The following is a 13599-nucleotide window of genomic DNA, read 5'->3' as shown; positions in this document are numbered from 1 at the left end:
TTATGTATTTTGTCTTGAAATACTTGGTTAGAGTATATGAGAGTGTTGAAATGTAGAATGATATGTTACAACCAATCTTATAGTCTTAAGTCACACCGACTACCATAGGTATTGGACTTACTTGATGGCATCCCAAAGCAGGTTTGAAAGGCTTGCTTGTTTTTTGTAAATATGTTGAAGTTTTATTCTTCTGACTTGTTCTTCTGATTAATGTCAGGGACGACATTGTTTAAAGGAAGGGGAGATGTAACAGTGGTAACCCTCATCGATGGACTTGGCAAAAGGTGGCGAGCGTCATTTATTTTACTTAACTACTTTTTTATGAGAATCATTTGTTACTACAACAACTTTTTGTGAATGGTCTGATCATCCTTTTTACGGAGCCATTCTTTTGCATAACAAGATCGTATTATATTCAGGGGTTTTATTTCTTATTGTTGTTTGTTTACCACTGAATAAACACCATAGCAACATGAACCTGTGTTTTGGTCATTACACTTGTACATACTTATATGATTTTCTTTTTTCATGTACAGAAGTTGCAACAGAAGCTGACTATGAGCAAGAAGATTCTGATCAAGATGACTCTATTGAGCAGCCTGTTGATGACAGGGATATCAAGAAAGGACACTCTCTGAATGATGCTCAACAAACAGGTATAGAAATTCACTTGATTCAATATCTTTGAGCTCTGGTTTGAAGTTTATAAAAAAAAAGAAAAAAAGAAGAAGAGTAAGCTTTAATTGCAAACAAAATTGAAGGCTTTTTCCTGCTTTGTGGTCGGTTCAATATCTTCACAGCTTTGTAGATTACCAGTTGGCTTTATATCTAGAAAAGTAGAGCTTTAAAGAGCAAGTTGGAACAGTATGCTTATGGGATGGGGAGGATGAACAAAAATGTTTTGAAAGAGAAAGAAAACCGCCAATGCTTTGATTTACAGTACTCCTTAGTAGTCATGCTGTTTAAAACACAATACTTAACAAGCTGATATTTTTTATTTGAAAATGAGAATGTAAAAGTGCTCATATTGCTTTTAGATTTGTCTCTCATTGTAATTGTTGGAAAGTTAAAGTTTTGTTACATGAAAACTATTTGTTTGCCCAGCATATTTATAATCTCAGTACAGTGTTCTATTGTACGAAAGGGACAGAAAAACTTTGTACAAAAGTAAGGAGTTCATATGCAGATCTATTCATTTCAGACTGCAACCTGTAAAGAAGTTTTTATCAGTGATTTTGATGCAAAAGTTTTGGACACAAGTTCACTGAAATACGCTAAAGAGGGGTATTTATCATTTTTAATCATTGTTACTGAAAGATTAGTTACATTTTGAAACTTTAGGCACCAACCTCATCCAGTATGGTTTGTAACTGAATTTCACTGGTAGTTGAATAAACCTGAGGCTCCTTCTATTGAGCAATGGATTCACTGAACAAAAACTATTAATTGTCACTTGTTTCACATGATAGTTTGCCCAGGGATACATGACTGTTGTATTGAAATCAACTTCTCTGTGACCTTCTGTTTTTGTTTGAAGTAGTGTAATTCTTGTTCAGATGTAAACTTTTACTTGATTTTCCTTCGGGTTTTAAATTTTGTTGCTTTTTTCTAGTACACGAGAAGTAATATCTGCTCAAGTGCACAAAAATGAAAAAAGTGTTTTGTAGAACTTAAAAGGATTATCTGGTGGCCCAAAGAAGTTACCTTAAAGAATAGTAAATTTTCCAAACATGTTGTCAAAGTATGAGAACGCTAATGTTGCGTTTGACAGAGAAACGATTTTTTAATCGTTATGGATAGACATTTCAAATATGATTTGAACAGTACAATACGTGACGTCAGCTCTGCCATAGCAGATTGCGTCATAACCCACCCTCCGCACAGTACCTATACGGTAATCACAACAAAAACTCTGTTTGTATACAGATAAATTTCTTCCTTAATTTCCGGTGAAATTTCTTAAAAATTAGATATGTTGTCAAAAACTCCTTAAGCCGCCATGTACTTGATCGGTGGTTCCGTGGTCTTTGTGTAACACAAGGTAAATTTTAACAGCAGACTCTGAGTTGTTCAGGCTATACATCGCGCTATCCAGCTCCAACGCGAAAAATGTTCGCATGTAGGCTATACTCAAACGTTGACAATCGGACAGTTCTGCGAAGCCTAAGCTTCTCAGTGCTACATTCTGCTGTAACAACGATTCGATCAATTTCTTCAATAATTTCCGGTGAAATTTCTTATAATTTAGATATGATTTAAAAAACTCCTTAAGCCGCCATATATGTAGTAGAACGGTGGTTTCGTGGTCTTTTTGTAACACAAGATAAGTTTTAACAGCAGGCTCTTCGTTGTTTATACATCGCATCCAGCTCCAGCGCGAAGAATGTTCGCGTGTATAGGCTACTCTAATGTTTACAATCGGACAGTTCTGCGATGACATCGATTCCGCCAAGTTTCATCTTTCGGTTTAACGAATACTTTACAAGTTTCCTTTTACTGTTAATTTGATCCATGAATTTTATTTCAGCGATTTCGAAGAACAGTTAATGAACTGTGGTTTGAGTGTGAGTGTACTATGTGTAACGCTATACAAGTACACCAACTGAGCATCGTAGTATATACGTTCGCGAGTATGTACGTTATATATATGAGGCAATCCAATGTGCTTACACGTGAGTTTATTTGCTGCAGAATTGGGAGTGCTAACTTCAAGTCGCCTGTTTTGCCTATCTGCAAGCACTACGTCAATCACCATATTGAAGCGTTCGAACAAACGGTACTTTTGGTGAGAAACTGGTGAATTTGAAAACCAGATTTCTACAAGAAGAAAACATCGAATGGGGACAATTTTTACATGGTTAGAAAGAGAAAAATAATAACTACAAGGACAATGTATCAAAATCTTCCACCAGACAATTCCTTTAAGGAGTTTGTATTAATTTTAGCAAGGTCCTTCGATCTGGACTTCAACCTACCTGCAAAGAAGAAATTTTGTTGCCTTTTGTTTGTTTGATGTCATTTAAAACCGCTCAATGGCCTTTGAGTTTTTAACAAGTTCACTGAAGAAAGCTTACAAAGCAGTATTGTTAATTTTAAGGTATTGTTACAGAAGGATTAGTTACCTTTTGAAAACTGCCGGGACCGAGCCTTGGCAGATTACGTAGAAAGTCACTTAGTTAATAATTTGTGTCGAACAAGTTGGCAGGTTCCCTGTTCATAGTGGCATATACCTGAAGCTCCTCATATTGAGCAAAGCATTCACTGAACAGACAACAATCGTTTATTATGTGATATGTCATGTGATAGGTTGCCCAAGCAAAACTGACTCTTGCCAATATTGATATGAACTTTTTCTGTATGTTGTTTGAAATAGTTTTATTCTTGTTCAAAGGGAAAAGTTTACTTAGTATGCCTTTGGGCAAGACCAGCTACTGACATAACACTGTTCACCATTGCTTCCCTTTTTGTTGCCACGGCTCCCCTTAGAACATTTACAAATATTCATAAGGGCCTCAACATCTCGTCAGCAAGATTCCATCAACACAATCATATGATGATGGGAGATAAATTTTCTCTTTCATATGAACTTGAAAGGAAAATTGCATCGTTAAATTGATAGAAGAGGAAGCAAAGAGCTTTTCAGATTCCTCATTTGACACCCTCAGTAATCACATGCTTTCACGAATCCCACTTTCTAGAAGGGTCCGAAATACCAGGTTCAGTACCACTAGCGTAGATCTCTTGGAAAGCCAAAGTATCCTGTTACATCATCGAAACCACAATGCATTTTTGCATTCTGGCTGTTACATATTTCTCTTGGATGATTGACAGAAGCTTTAATGAAAGACTCCCATGTTGCAATGGAACACTGGTACTATCGTTTTGTGGAATTGAACATTCTCACCCAATCAAAGGAAAATAATCTAAGTAAAGTCACCTTGGGATCACAGGCGTACGAGGCGGGGGTGCAGGGGGGGGCAGTCTGCCCCCCAAATTTCCAGAGGACAAGAAATTCTGGCAAAAGTCCTGAAAAATTCGGGCAACCTAAGAGGAGAAAAAAAAAAAATAAATATATATATATATATATTTTTCTCCTCTTATATTTTTGTCTCCTCTTAGGCTGCCCGAATTTTTCAGGACTTTTGCCCGAATTTCTTGAAAAAAAACAACAAAAAAAAACAATATATATATTTTTGTCTCCTCTTAGGCTGCCCGAATTTTTCAGGACTTTTGCCCGAATTTCTTGTCCTCTGGAAATATATATATTATATATATATATATATATATATATATATATAAATATATATATATATATATATAAATATGCAGTAGTAGCTTGCCCGAATCTTTTTCAAATTTTTGCCCGACAATTCTATGATTTTCTTTATTTAGCAACATGATGCCCGAATATTTCCGTGTAACACCACCGTAAGCGCAGTTCATCTGGGCTACCACGCTTTTTGCACGATCAATTTTTTTCTAACTAGTCATTTGTTTACCTGGACCAAGGGTGGCGGAACCGGGGGGGGGCACAGGGGGCACGTGCCCCCCACTTTGCCTCAGGTTAAAAATGTGCCTTTTTTCTACATAAAAATTGAGGTGAATCAAGTAAGCAAGAGGCCAGGGAACCAGAATGAACACTCGGGAAGGGCCGTTTCCGGCCATCTGAGGGGTTTGTAAAACCAAAAATTTTATAGTACGCTCCGCGCCAACCGATGGTGGCGCTCCGCTCAGATAGTCGTGCATACAACTTTGCAAATCCTGGCTAAGCCCGTGACTTTTAATGAATTTCTGTGGGGCAAAATCAAAGCTATTTCGAATGGAAAAAATTGGTTAAGATATTAACAAGAAAAAAAATCTAATTCGGAAGATTCCTACATTAGCAACTAGCATGATTTCACCTCATTTTGTCTCAAAAGAAAACTTGTTCTTGGTTTCCCAATTTGCGCATTGGATATTGCAGTGCTAGTATGCATATTTTCCTTTGGGGGGGGGGGCGTTGATGGAGTGATGTGTATACACAAATATGATAATGCAATAAGAGTTATAAAGGGTACTAAATATAAGGCTGCATCAGTCCAATCGAATTTCTGCAAAGTGCCCTTTGATGTCGGTGCCCCCCCCCAGATTAAAAGTGCTTCCGCTGCCCTTGACCTGGACATCCCCAACATGAGTGTTTATAAGAAACATTTTCTTTTTCATGGATGGTGGGGGGGGGGGGGGAGTGCAGGTTTATCATATTCTTTGTTATATTTTATACTTTTTTTGTGAGACAAATTGCAGTTTCACCCGACACAGCGACATCCTCCCGCCTACGTGTCGTTGAACAATGTATGTTTTCCTGGAGGTAGCTGAGTACTGTGTTAAAATAATAAATAAGGTAACTAAATAGGAGCTTAAAAAATATACTGTCCCATTTTTCCCCTTCAAAGTGATGTTACCTGTTTTTCTTCTTCTAATTTACCAAATTTTTGGGGAAGTGTAAATTTCTAAAACGTGAGATTATAAAATAAAAAATGTTTAGATGCAACTTGCAAGGCCTCAGAAGTGCCGTTTCCGGCAATCTGAGGCATTGTTTAGCAAAAATTTTCTTGTAAGTTACGCGCCAACCGATGGTGGCGCTCCGCTTATATAATGTCACAGGAACTTTCGGGCACAAAAAGTTCTGCCCCCCAAACCGAAATGGTCCCGCACGCCTATGCTTGGGATATGTCATATTATTCCTTGCAGTTACATTGGGGATATATATGTATCAGGCACGTATCCAGGGGGGGGGCATTGGGGGCGCGCGCCCCCCAGGTAAGAAAAAGAGGAGAGAAAAAAAGAGAAGAAAAAAGGAAAAAGGAGGGGGAAAAAAGAAAAAAGGGTGAAAAAAGGGTGAAAAAAGGAGGAGAGGAAGGAAGGGAAAAGAAAAAGAAAAAGGAGAGAAAAGGGAGAAAAGGAGGGAGCACAATATAAAGACACCGGGAAGAGAAAGAGGAACAGTGACATCATTACAGTGCTGAACCCTATTATAAACACATGGCCAGGTAGCCAGTGACGGATCGTGGATTTCGGAAGGGGCGTGTGCCTCACCCTACCCCTTACACCGACAACTCCATTTTGTGTGTGTATGGACGCCTTAAACAATTGTGCTATGAATGGGGCGAACGCCGCCCCCCCACCCCCCGGGAGCATATTTTTTGTTATCATATCGCTAGTAAAATTCAAAAGAGAAAATGCTTAGTTGCACTTACAAGGCATGGGAAGTGTCATTTCCAGCGATCTGGGAGGCATTTTTGGCCAAAATTTTCTTGTACGCTTCGCGCCAACCCAAGGTGGCGCTACGCTTAGATAGTTTGCCTACAGGCTTCGCCCCTCCCTTGGCAAATTGTTTGCTAGGCGCCTGTTTGAATTTCTAAAGCAAACAGCAGATATTACATCATATCAGTGAGCATGAAAATGGCGTTCCAAGCAGAACAGCCTCAAAACTGTCTATGTGTGTAGTCAAAGGCGAAGGAGCCTAATTTGATTTGGGGAGCTGTAACGACTTGCTCGAAAATTATAACCAACATTTCGCGCGGTCCGCGCGTTCAACATGTTAATGTCAATATCATATAAGCAAGCATCGGTTATTACATCGCATGCCATCATGTACCGTACGGTCACTGAAAGTTGCACAGTATACCGCGGGATGCTTATATAAACAACGAATTTTCCTATGTAGATGGAGAAAAAGAATGGAGGTCTAATTATGTCAAAACTCTCTTTTACATTAGTAATGGCGAATTAGTCGGCCAAGCTAAGAACTATATTTTAATTACCAAGGAGATAATTTTTAAACTATTCATTTCCTTTAGCTACATCATTGCAATGTATTTTTCTTTCAGTATAGGTGCCCGAAAAATTCTCAGCATGTTGCCCGATTTTTCAGAGAGAAATATTTCGTTCGGCCCCCCCCCCTCCTTGACCTATGTGTGTAGTGTTCGGTTTCGGAAATATGTGGGTTTTTTTTTCATTTCCTTCAACGAAGTTTTATAATAGTCGTTATAGGAGGTTTCAATATTTGTACACCAATAAATTAACTGTGTCTGAATTTGCAAAAATTTCCTGACCAACATTCTTCATCATACTTCCGGCCTCTACTCGTGCAATTTTGACCAGTCTGTTAGGGGTTCAAGGAGGTTTTTCTACATTGGTTGTCCGTAGATGAAATTTTTGGCAACATTATGGGTATGTTTTGGAATGAGTTTAAACACGAGAAATAAGAATTTTAAAATTCTGAACAAAAAATGGGCTTAAAACCTTCAAAAGTGGGGCTGTCGGGTATTGTGGGCAGCGACATAGAATCACCTACAAAAAGCAATGATCCAGAGGAGATGCGATGAGGTCGAACATGATGTGTGACTGCTGACAATCTTCAAAAAGGTTATGGATCGGGAAAAAAATTATTGGGAAATACTTGGTTCTCAGGCAAAAGTGTACATCTGGTTGGTCATTTTCAAGCCCGAGAAGTGTCATTTCCGGTGATCTGGAGGGTATCAAAACCAAATATTTTCTTGTACGCTGCGCGCCAACGGATGGTGGCGCTCCGCTTAGATAGTAATTTGCGCCCCCTGAGTTAGAAAATCCTGGATACGTCCTTGTGTATATCCCCAGTCCCATGTCAAACACAAAAAATTGTGTCATCCCCACTTTGCACGTACAGGTTCAAAACAAGAAAACAAAGCTTTTCTTCCTTCTCAATATGATAACATGCAATGCCAGCCTGTATTCGTCATAAAACGCGAAAAACATCATTCAAAAGTTGCTCAGAACAGAAGTTCCCAGTTTGCATTAATACAACTTGCTTCCCCAATAGGCGCCGTAAACGCGTACGGTTGTGTGTGTGACGCCTGGCCTTCTAAACATGGTATCTCAAGTAGGGAAGCTTGGACCAATCTAATATTTGGTGTATATGAGTACCACATTGAGTAGATGTGCCCTATTTTTTTGATGCCTGTGAAGGTCACCAAACTGTTGGAGGCCAAAAACCAAAATATTAAAACAACCAATAACTCCCATTGACAGGGTCCGACATGGTTGATATTTTGGGACTAGTTGTGAATGGGGTAAGGGATCATTTCAAAACATAACGGTCCTGTGATCCAAGGTCAAAAAAGTCAATTAGGGGTCAAAAACTAGTATTTTTGCAATAACTTGAGAACCAAATGTCCATCAAGGTTGGGAGTTACGCTATTGTAATACAATAGTCGACCTGCATTTGGGTGACCTTTGACCTCAGGTTGACAATAACGGCATAAACACAAACTAGTTTCATAGGAATTTCTTAAAGGTGGAGAGACCAGAATTTGAACCTTTCACCATTCTTCACAAAAAGTGAATGTTAGCTGTTTGAATTGAAGCTTTTTTACACTTGACTTAAATATGTAGGCTATTGCCAAAACAAATAGGACATACAACAACACATCTTAACAACAACTGTGTCATTAATGAAACTAGAAGACACAATTTTAGGATCAAAGCTGAAATACTAGCAGCTGATGTGGGGGACTATCATTTCATCAGGGATTTACCATATAACCGGGCCCCTTTATGCCTCTGCCATCAATCAATACAAGGTACTGTATGAAGTCAGTCAACCATTATTCTACATAATAATGATGACAGTACCAATTGTTCATTTTCCATCTACTCATGGCTAACTGGAACATTGTTCTTATTGCTCTATAAATATTTTCAAATGTTTGACAGGTACCTTATCTAACATTCTGTATACAGGGCAGTTACAACATAAGCCTATAGTTTGTTTTCAATCACCTCTTCCTCAATCAATGAATTGATATTCTTTTAACTGTTCTTAAAGGAGTAGAGGTTTTCTTTTAGCTGTTACCAGGCCTGTTGATTAGTGCTGTAGAAACGGGGTACACCCCTCAGTCCGACAAGTTTTCAGTCCGACAAGTTTTCAGTCCGAAAATGAAATACACGTTTTCAGTCGGAAAATGAAATACACGTTTTCAGTCCGAAAATAAAATACATGTTTTCAGTCCGAAAATGAAATCCACGTTTTCAGTCCGAAAATGTTTACAGTTGGGGAATGAAAGCAGTTTTAATGCCATAATATCACCAATAAACTGTGACAGCCCTAACTGATAGTAAAGAAATCGATTGAATCTTTCGTATACACTCATAATTGACAAATAATTAGCAAAGTTTTAGAAAATATATTGGAATTTTCGGTCCCCCTGGGACCTTCGTCAGCAATATTGGCAGTCGAATGAAAAGTACAAAATGTAACACAATGAAAGTATGACGCTAGGTGTAAAGTGTAAATTGCATTGATGGAATTAGAACCAAACAAACCATGACTATACAGGAAGCTGATTAAGGAGCGAAGAACGGATTACATATGTTTGTAGAACTGATAGTTGTTAAGGGGTCCCAAGTCTTTGTTGAGGCCGGTGATATGAGACTTAATACAAAAGATTCAATCGATTTTTTTACTATCAGTTTGGGCTGTCAAATTATTGGTGATATTATGACATTAAAACTGCTTTCATTCCCTAACTGAAAACGTGTATCTCATTTTCGGACTGAAAACGTGTATTTCATTTTCGGACTGAAAACGTGTCGGACTGAAAACTCGTTTTTTCGGACTGAGAACGTGTATTTTATTTTCGGACTGAAAACGTGTCGGACTGAAAACTCGTTTTTTCGGACTGAGAACGTGTATTTTATTTTCGGACTGAAAACGTGTCGGACTGACAACGTGTACCCGTAGAAACTAAGTGTTTCTGAAATAAATTATAAATTCCACTGCAATTTGTTACTGCATCCTGTCCTTGGAATTTATCTCAGCTTGAGGAGATTTTGAAGTTAAATTTATGGCATTAATCCTCAGCAGCAGCTGTGATGATAACCTTCTAAGAGATCAAAATGTCATGCCATATATTCCCCATTGACAAATTCCAGAAGAATCAACTGAGGTAGCATATAACCTTGAAGTCACTTGTAAAAACAAAAAAGTGAGGACAAGCTTTAATGCATAATGCAGGTGTAGCAGTACAAAGTGTCGCAAATATTCCATATTCAGTATAAACTGTCCCGGTCCCACAGGACAGTTTATACTGGATTTACCAGTACGTTTGGTCTCCCCGGACCTATTGTACAAGGCCAGTTGGTACAGACTGTCTCCCCAGACAGAATATGCTATGGTTACACGGAGGGGGACATTATTTGACGGTCATATATTTTGTTGTAAATTGTGTCCCCCTGAACACAATGTCCGCCGTAGCATGTACGTTCGAGTAGCAAAAATTTAATTAGTAATGGACTCTGGCAGTATCCGTATTATTAGCAAATTGTCGCATTTCGGCTTCCGTATATTCAGCAGTAAAGTCGTGCGACAACTAAAACGGAAAAGCTAGCAGAAAACGTGAGACAAATTGCGGATATTCTAAGAGATGAGAGCTATCCAAGTGGGTTTACAAGAATAAAACAGAGAAGAATCTTACGGAGACAAAGTCAGTCTTTCAGACTGGCTGAAAATGGAACTCTTGCGTACCGAAATTGAAGGAAAGTGTTGCTATCTAGGGCTACTCAACTCGCCCAAATCGAAGCAGCTCACACTGACTAGTGACATCTATAAGGTAATGTCTGTAACTTACAGTATAGGATACACAATATGCCTTTGGTTGTTAAATGGCGAACGGCCATTCCACAGTTAAACTATAACCAGGCCTCTAGGACCTTTTTGGTGAACAAATCATGATATTCTTTTACCACGTTTGGTTAGTTGTAAAAACTCATTCGCAAAAGTCAAGCAATTGCTTGTGCAACATTATAATCAGTTGTATGCTTGAGCAAAGTTATTAGGGCCTATTTCTTTTCGTTTTGTTTACCCAATTGTTTACCCAAACAAATTTACCCAAACAAATTTTTGTGACAATTATTATAAATTTCCACCTTTAATCGCCCTGCCTATCATAAAAGATAACAACAGATTACTAAAGCTTAGAGAGCTAGTCTGGTTTGCATGCATGGGACACTATAAAATGCAATTATTGGACTATAGCATATAGCCAAGCCTACTTCTAGAGGAAAGTGGCACTAATACTGTACATAATAAATTCACGTTCATTAATTTTGGTTTGTAAGAACAGATATTGAAGGCCTGATAGTACTTTTTTTAGGTGTGGCATATTCTCTTCATGCCAAACCTCACTGCAGAAGAAAACTTCTTAAATATCTATAGACCCCAATTGTGGCCAAGCAATGTGTACAATAATGGGAATATTCCATTTCAAATACTGATATAGAGTTGTAATTCAATTTTGAGGCACTTCAGCTAGAACTACCAATTCTGCAGCCCATATATTTGTGTGTGTTTGTTTGTTTGTGGGTTTTTTTTGGGGGGGGGGGGGCAAAAAAACATGATATCTCCTTTGATCATGAATTTTCTTATATCTTTTTTAAGGTGTTCATCTTTGCATAGATAAACCAGACAACAGACTATGTCTATTGTCTAGATTCTATTGGAAAACTATCAACGTTGAGGAAACAAGTTATGTTCAACAGGATGTCAAAGCGTCATTGTCATGTAGACCTACGAACAAGTCTCCATAGCATTCCTGTAACTGGATTATGGAAACAGGTAAATATTCAATCTGTTTTAATTGCACAGGATGTCCGCAGTATGCAGTGAAGGTTTAGTTTAGTTAATGTCACTCTTTCTGGACAAATTAAACATTTACAAGTTTAACGGTAGTCTGTATTGGCCCTAAATTTTGGCCACTTTAGTTGCTAGAAGTTTTCAAAAAGTACTTTTCTGGGGGTTATAACCCTTTAAATTGTGCTCAGACATTCTAAATGATGACACGAGATGATTGAATGTCCCAGTGAGGTAAATTTCCTTCAGGGATATAAACATACTTACAGAATTTTGTCCAAAGTGAAAATTTGGCATATTTAGGGCCTATACAGCAAACCTTTAAGCCACACTCTGGCCTAACTGCAGAGCAACCATCAATATAGGCATGTAATTGTAAGTTGCAAAAAGTGGCGTATCATTTTACTGGTTTAGTGGTTGAAGCGATTGTAAATATATGGTACAGAATGGTGTAAGTTATATTTTCATATTTGCAAGGTAAAAATAATTGGCCTAAATCCACCAACACCCTGTTTCGATCAGATATCCCACTGTTTTTATCTAGATCTGTGTACAGCATGAAGCAATGGAATAGAACAACAGTCAAGGCAAAGCCTGCAACTTGTAAAAAAAATTAAATTAGCACCTAAATGCTGTCTTCTTTCTTAACAGGTTGGTGTTGATCTTATTGGTCCTCTACCAGGGACAGCTGCCAATCGACTGTACATGACACTGTCTGACTATTCAAAGTGGCCTGAGACTAAGGCAGTGCCTGACAAGACTGCAGCATCAACTTCTTATTTCATTACTGATGTGATGATGAGGTAAGCATGTCTTAAAAAGTGAACAATTTTCTGTAGTTAGTAACTAGTTCCAATATGAATGGCATCATATTTGTTATTTGTACCATGCAAATAACTTGTAGTGCATGGCAGAATTCTGTGTTTGAGTGTAACTCATTTCCAAATAGGTATTAAGCATACGGGTCATTCCATATCAAATCACCAGATTTTGGGGTATGTTGTAGTTCGACATTTTTCAAAAATTCCCAAATTTATTGCATGAGTGGACCACCATAAAATAAGCATATTCTGAAAATTTCAGTTGCATTGCTTTACAATTGGCCGATTTAAAATTCTTTGAAATTCCGCAATTTGTCGCCACCATGGCAATTTGGCATTTTCTTGAGTTTTGAGGTCTCATTTCTCAGCAATTACACATTCTACTACCTTTCTATTACAGATGCCTATAGAGTCTAACCCATAGAACAGAAAAATAAAAAATTAGGCTACAAAAATATTGTCTTGTGGAGTTAGGTCAACTTAAAAGTGTCACCCTCCTGAAATTTTTTGTACAAACAGGGTGGTACTATATCTCTTCAAGAAAAAATTATCAATTTTTTTTAATTTGACGCGTTTTGAGTTATTGGCCGTCAAAAACGACCTCTTTTGTACATCGGAGCAACTTAACAACTTCATAAATTAATATTGAGAACAGCTAGAACCCTGAAATTTGTTAATGTGTAAGAACTTTATACTTATTAATAAAGTATAAACCCTGACACCTCTAACATGGTTACTTTGGTAAAAAATTGGCATCAAAACCCCTACCTCATGCTGAATCGCAGCATGAAATAGCAACTTTAGAGTTGCACAACTTGCAAACATAGTCTAGGAAAGCATTGTAATCATTATTTTGTAATATTTGTACTAGACATAATAACCTCTGAAAGAATCAAGTACCCTGAAGCAATGGTTAAGAGCAATTCATCACTAAAAATAGCACATTTTTTAGTGAAAAGTACAAAAATCAAATATTTTGACACTTTTAAGTTGACCTAACTCCACAAGACAATATTTTTGTAGCCTAATTTTTTATTTTCCTGTTCTATGGGATAGACTCTTTAGGCATCTGTATTAGAAAGGTAGTAGAATGTTCAATTGCTGAGAAATGAGACCTCAAAAGTCAAGAAA

The 13599-nt window shown here is 37.8% G+C and overlaps 1 protein-coding gene and 1 long non-coding RNA gene across 5 annotated transcripts in view; one reads left to right on the top strand and one right to left on the bottom strand.

The window, feature by feature from the left end:
• The window catches only part of LOC139980152 (uncharacterized), a 170397-nt gene that overhangs the window by 68245 nt on the left and 88553 nt on the right, over window positions 1-13599 (top strand). For all 4 annotated transcript variants that reach the window (XR_011797465.1, XR_011797464.1, XR_011797463.1 and 1 more), the window contains one exon: window positions 537-656. The gene's annotated coding sequence lies outside the window, so the exon portion shown is untranslated. The remainder of the gene's footprint in view (window positions 1-536; window positions 657-13599) is intronic.
• LOC139980154 (uncharacterized) overlaps window positions 1-13599 on the bottom strand; it is a 72144-nt gene that overhangs the window by 51556 nt on the left and 6989 nt on the right. The window lies entirely within an intron of this gene.

Source organism: Apostichopus japonicus, chromosome 14 (genome assembly GCF_037975245.1).
Source record: "Apostichopus japonicus isolate 1M-3 chromosome 14, ASM3797524v1, whole genome shotgun sequence".
NCBI classification, from domain to species: domain Eukaryota; kingdom Metazoa; phylum Echinodermata; class Holothuroidea; order Aspidochirotida; family Stichopodidae; genus Apostichopus; species Apostichopus japonicus.
This window is presented reverse-complemented; position numbering and strand designations above follow the sequence as displayed.